This window comes from Echinops telfairi, unplaced genomic scaffold, assembly GCF_000313985.2.
Source record: "Echinops telfairi isolate 266 unplaced genomic scaffold, ASM31398v2 ScPeMD7_8;HRSCAF=38, whole genome shotgun sequence".
Lineage (NCBI taxonomy): Eukaryota > Metazoa > Chordata > Mammalia > Afrosoricida > Tenrecidae > Echinops > Echinops telfairi.
The window spans coordinates 12,002,603-12,008,762 of NW_022103905.1; the positions used below are offsets into that span (position 1 = coordinate 12,002,603).

At 40.9% G+C, this 6,160-nt stretch overlaps 1 protein-coding gene across 1 annotated transcript in view; it reads right to left on the reverse strand.

The window, feature by feature from the left end:
* The window catches only part of WDR72 (WD repeat domain 72), a 259,271-nt gene that overhangs the window by 15,720 nt on the left and 237,391 nt on the right, over nt 1–6,160 (reverse strand). The gene's annotated exons all lie outside the window — the stretch shown is intronic.

Sequence of the window (6,160 nt, forward strand, 5' to 3'; positions counted from 1 at the left end):
TCCCTCCCTCAGGAACCCTTGATAATTTATAAATTGTTATTATTTTTTCATATCTTACACTGACCAATGTCTTCCTTCACCCATTTTTCTATTGTCTGTCCACCAGGGAAGGGGTTATATGTAGATCATTGTTATTGTCCCCCTCTCCCCCCAACCAACCTTCTCTTCCTCTCCTGGTATTGCTATTCTCAATATTGGTCTTGAGGGGTTTATCTGTCCTGGACTCCCTGTGTTTCCAGCTCTTATCTGTACCTGTGTACATGCTCTGGTCTAAACCAATTAGTAAGGTAGAATTGGGATCATGATAGTTGAGGGGCAGGGGGCGGTGCAGGGGGAGCATTAAGGAACTAGAGGAAACTTCCCAGAAGGCATGTTTCAATGCTAAAACTATATATTCTTATGGCAATCGAGTCACTGCTGACTAATAGTGACCTCCTGAGGTTTTTGAGACTGTAAATTTACAGGAGTGGAAACCCCATTCTTTATCCCAAGGGGCAACTGGTGGTTTTGAACCGACCATGCAGATCACAGCCAAACACGTAGCCACCATCCCACTACTGCTTATAATATAATCAGCAGCAACAATCATTCTCTTATACCCCACACCCAACTTTAATATTCACCCCAGGTATAGAAAGGCTAGATGGTCTACCCCCACTGATGATGCTTATGCTTCCACGGGTTACTCTTATACTTAAACATATGAAATGAAGGCACTTATTTAGAAATGTCACTTTTGCTAGAAGACAAATAGTAGAAATATGGTTTCTCAAATTATCACATTGTTTCATTGCAGCACACTCGATATATTGTGTAATTTATCTAAAGATAACTTTGAAAAATTGAACGATGCTATGGGCAAAATATTTAACGATGCAGGAACCATAGAAAAAAGATGGAAAGAATGCACAGAGACACTATATACCAAAAAGACCTAGCCACACTCCACCACTTCAGGAGGTAATGGTGCTGGCCAGTGGTGCTGAAGGAAGAAGTTCAAGCCGCACTGAAAGCATTAGTTAAAAACTAGGCTCCAGGATTTGAAGAAATACCAATTCAGATGTTTCAGCAAGCTGACAAAGCACTGGAAGCAGTCACTCCCTTATGTCAGGACATTTAGAAGACAGCTACGTGACCAACTGACTGGAAAACAGCCACATTTGCACCTATTCCCCCCCCCCCCAAAAAAAAAAAAGGTGACGCAAGAGAATGCTCAAACTATTGGACAATATCACTGATACCACATGTCAGTAATATCTTACTGAAGATCATTCAACAATGACCACAGTAATGCATTTACATAAGCTTCCAGAAGTTCAGATAGGATTCAGAAGAGAATGTGAAATAAGGGATAGCATTACTAATGTCAGATGGATGCGGGCTGAAAGCCGAGAATAACAGAAACATGTTTGCTTGTGTTTTATTGGCTGGATCATCATAAACTATGGGTAACCTTGAGAAGAACGGGAGCTCCAGAGCACTTGCTGCTATCCATGCAGAACCTGTACATGAAGCACGAGGTAGTTGTGTGGCTGGAACAAGCGGACGCTGCATGGTTTCAAATCAGGAAAGGTGTGAGACAGGATGGTAACTTCTTACCATACTTATTGAATCTGTATGCTAAGAAAGACCAGAGAAGGGGTTTACGTGAAGACAAATGAGGCATCAGTATTGCAGGAGAAACACTTATGCACAACCTGTGATATATAGATTATACAAACTTGCTTGCTGAAAGTAAGGAGGGCCTGAAGCAATTGCTGATGAAGATCAAGGATTGCATCCTTCAGTGTGGATTACAACTCAGTATAAAGAAGAAAAAACATCTTCATAACTGGATCAATTGGTAATGAATGGACCAGCAGGTAACATCATGATCAATAGAAACATGATTGAAGTTGTCAAGAATTTTGTCTTGTTTGAATCCACAATCAATGCTCATTGAAGCAGCAGATAAGAGATTATAAGACGAGTTGTGTTGGGTAAATCTGTTGCATAAGACCCCTTTATGGTATTGAAAATCAAGGATGTTATATTGAGTACTAAGGTTGACCTGACCCAACCCATAGTATTTTCAATTGCTTCATGTGCATGTGAAAGTTGGACACAGAATAAGGGAGACCCAACAAGAACTGATCCATTTGAATTGTGATGCTGGCAAAGAATATTGAAAGTACATTGGACTGCTAAAAGGATAAATAGCTCTTTGTTGGAAGAAGTAAGGCCAGAGTACTCTTTAGAGGTAAGGATAGCAAGACTTCATTTTACATACTTTGGACATATTGTCAGGAGAAACCAGTGCACGTAGAAGAACACCAGGCTCGATACAATGGAGAAGCATCAATCAAAAAAGAGGAAGGCTCATCAAGGAGATAGATTGACACAATGACTGCAATAATGGGCTCAGGCACACGAAAAATTGTGAAGGGCCATAGGATTGTTGAGTGTTATGTTCTGTTGTGCATAGGATCCCGATGGGTTATAACTAACTTGATGGCACCTAACAAAAACAACAGCAACAACAACAAAGGAAAACCAGTCACATAATCTACTGAGACTTTCAAAAAGGAATGCTCAATGCAAAGTAAATGTCACAATTATGGAACTAGGAAATAGGAAACAAAGGGTAAAAGACATATTTAGACAAGAGAATATAAGACAGTGTTTGAGAGTAGTGCAAAATACTAGTCTGAATGGATTTTTACAAATAATTTGGAAGAATACATGGCAAAGTCTTCATGGTTGTAAATATCATTCAGGGCTTCTGAGTTAAAAAATGAAAGCCTGATCATATAAATTGCATAATGTTGTAAAGCAGAAACAATAGGAACAAATGTTGCATACATATTGCAGTATAGTTTAGTTCTGGGAAACATTTTTCAAGGAAACATGCTCCAAAGTGTATGTAGCAAGAATATAGTTCAGTGATATCATTTTAATGACATAAATATTGAGCCAATGTATCACTGTAGATCTATGGTTAAGAGTTGTTTGGTACTTTAGGTAGTGGAAATCAAAACAATATAAAGCCCTATACAATTGCCTTCATGAAGAGATGACTGAAGATAAGGTTGCTGTAGCAAAGTGTGGCGATGAATCAGATGGTGCCCAGCTATCAGAAAGAGTAACATCTGGCATCTTAAAAGCTTGTCTTAAAACAAGCAGCCATCTAAGTGAGGTGTCGTCTAAACCCACATGGCATAAGCACCTCATCTTCTGTGGTCCAAGGCTTGTAAATAACAAATACTAAGATCAGAGGAGGGACATGTATTACAGCTTAAATAAACTCTGAGCACCCAGTTTGCCGAAGGTTATGGATGCCAAAGAAAACTCAAAATCCGTATGCAGAACCTCCACAGGAAATACGCCTGCATTGAGGATCCTGGGTCCATTGACCAAGGATGGGAAAAGCCTTGTCCAAAGACAGAATATATCAGGAAGGGAATCAGTGCAGATACGGTTAGCTTAAAACTTAACATCTTATCATTTGTTTTTCCCTTTTAACGCTCTCATAATTTGTTCTATTAAAATAATTTCTGCTTTCTTTTGGATTAAAAGATAGGCAACCCATGTCATTGAACAAGTTGTATAGAAAGTATTAAATGAAAACCTAATTTGCTGTGTAAACTTTCACCAAAACTGAACACAAAATACGTTTTTATTTTAAAAAATAAACTCCATAGGAGGGTAAGAAAATCAACCAGTAGACCCATGACGCTTTTGCACGTGAACCAGGGCACTGTACCTGACCCACAGAGCTAGAAGTTAGGGGGCCAGTCGGGACTCTTGAAGGAAGTGAGGGCTGCGGCATAAACAAAAGAAGGGGTTTCAAAAGTTCTTGGAAAATTTTCATCTTTTAGTTCCATTTTCCATGTACTATTTGAAGCCTTCTCATCTGTGAAGTTTTAAAATTATGGCAAAGTTTTCAAAAATAAATTAGGAAGACGAAGACTCCTTGCGCTGTACGTAAAGCGAAAGAAGGGCAGAAGTAATGGTGTCAAATTGCTAAAGTTTATACATCCTGACAGCTGCCACTTTGTCATTTACTCTTCCTCGAAAATCTCAGATGATGTTATGTCCTTTCCCACAGTCACTCTCCTATCGGAATAGCCCGACAACAGTTGTCTCTTTAAACTGGAACGTCATATCCCTAAAATATAAATCTGACCACTAAGCTTCTGTGTAGAAAAGCACAAACGGACCCTTTATTCAACTAGCAATGGAGGCTTTTAGAGCGCTCTATTTTATTCAAGACCTTTCATGATACAGTTTCCACTCACATTTAGAGCAGTTTCACTTGGTACTCCCTCCTCAAACATCCCTCATCTTGGAGCCTGAAATCATACAGGGGAACTCGGCTGGCTCATCCATTGGCCTCTGGTTATGCCATTTAGTTTGGCATCAGTGCCTTTGTTTTTTAGATCCCATGGCTTGAGATAGTCTCTCGCACAGCAATCTCCAATTCTTCACTTGCAAAGATAAAGGTAAATCAGGGGACGTGGAGGTGAATTCGATTCATGCCAAGTCTAGGTGTGTCAGAGGGGAACTGTCCCCACAGGATTTAGCATGGCTGAGTTGTTCAGAACTGGATCACCATACTTTTCTTCCATGGGAGCTCTGGGAGGAGACAAGCTTCCATCGTTTTGGCTAGCAGGTGAGCATGTCAACTATTTGTACTCTTCACATTGTTTTTGTTCTTGTGTGCTGTTCTGTTGTTTTTGACTCATGGTGCGACTACAGGACAGGACAGAACAGAACTGCCCCTTCGGGCTTCCTGTAACCTTGAACCAGTTGTATAGAAATGGGAGCAGAGCTCCATGTCTTTTCGTCCCACGGAGATACTGATGAGTTCCGGCTATAAACCTTTCAGTTAGCAGTTGAGCACTTAACCACTGTGCCCCCAGGATTCTTGTACTGCCCTTCTTGAAGACTCAGCTCAGATGTCAATGTTACAATGAAACCTTCATGAACTCATCGATTAACATGAATATTTTCTTTCCTCTTCTAGCTTTCTTTGAACTTTATTTGGCTTGTGTTAAAGTGTGTATTCCCTTCTTTGCACTTGATAAGGAGTCCCGGTAACATATTGGTTGGACTGCGATCTGCAAGATCTACCGTTTGAAACCACCAGCCACTCCTCAGGAGAAAGACAGGGCTTTCTACCCCCTTGAAGAGTTACAGTCTTGAAAACTCACAGGGGCATTTCTACTCTGCCCTAAGGGGTCACTATGAGTTGGCATCAAATTGATGCCAGTGAGTTGTTGTTGTTGTTGTTGTTTGGTTTTGGACTTGATATCTGACTGCCCTAATGGTTGTTCTCAACAGGGAAGAGAATATTATAGACCATCCCAAATCTTGAGACATGTGTCAATAAGTACACTATTGTATTTCTTCCTCCCATGGGACTACTGGTGTCTCAGGCAGACAATTGGGCTACAAGAATGACAGGCCTTGCCCAGTGAGTTAGTTAGTTTATTGTGCCAACCTGGATGATAAACACATGTGGGGTTAATTTAAGGGTGGAGGGATAAATGGCTCAGTGAGCTTTGTGATGGTCACACCAGGGTGCAGCTGCCTTAGCAGTTCCCTGCTTCAACCAGCAAGGCTCATTTCCTGCAAGACATCCCTGAGAAGCCACATGGACCTGCCCCGATGCAGCCCTGGGTGCTGGAGCAGCCATGTGGAGACCCCTGCTAGTGCTGAGATGCTTACATGTTCACTGACTCGGCTTTCCTCCTACCGTTGGCATTGTTGTGTCTGCTTTGTGAGATGGAGGAGTACTTTGTGGACTGCTGTTGGACATATGGGTTAATGGGCTAATGTTGGACTTGTGGGTTTGGGCAGCACTGGGTTGGGATGTTTTCTTGATGTGCACTTACCCTTTATATAGCACTCTCTCTTATACATGAGTTTCTGTAGATTTGTTTCTCTAAAGTACTCAGACTAATACACCCAGTGTGTAATTTTTTGTCGTTGTAGCATCAGACAATTGGAGATTCATAGATGGCACACTTGCTCCACAAAGATAATGAGCCTAATGTTCACAGAGACACTTACTTAAGGGCAACCACGGATAGGAATGTCTGTACTCTCTTTTTGTTTTGTTTTAATCATTTTATTAGGGGCTCATACAACGCTTATCACAATCCATACATACATCAAT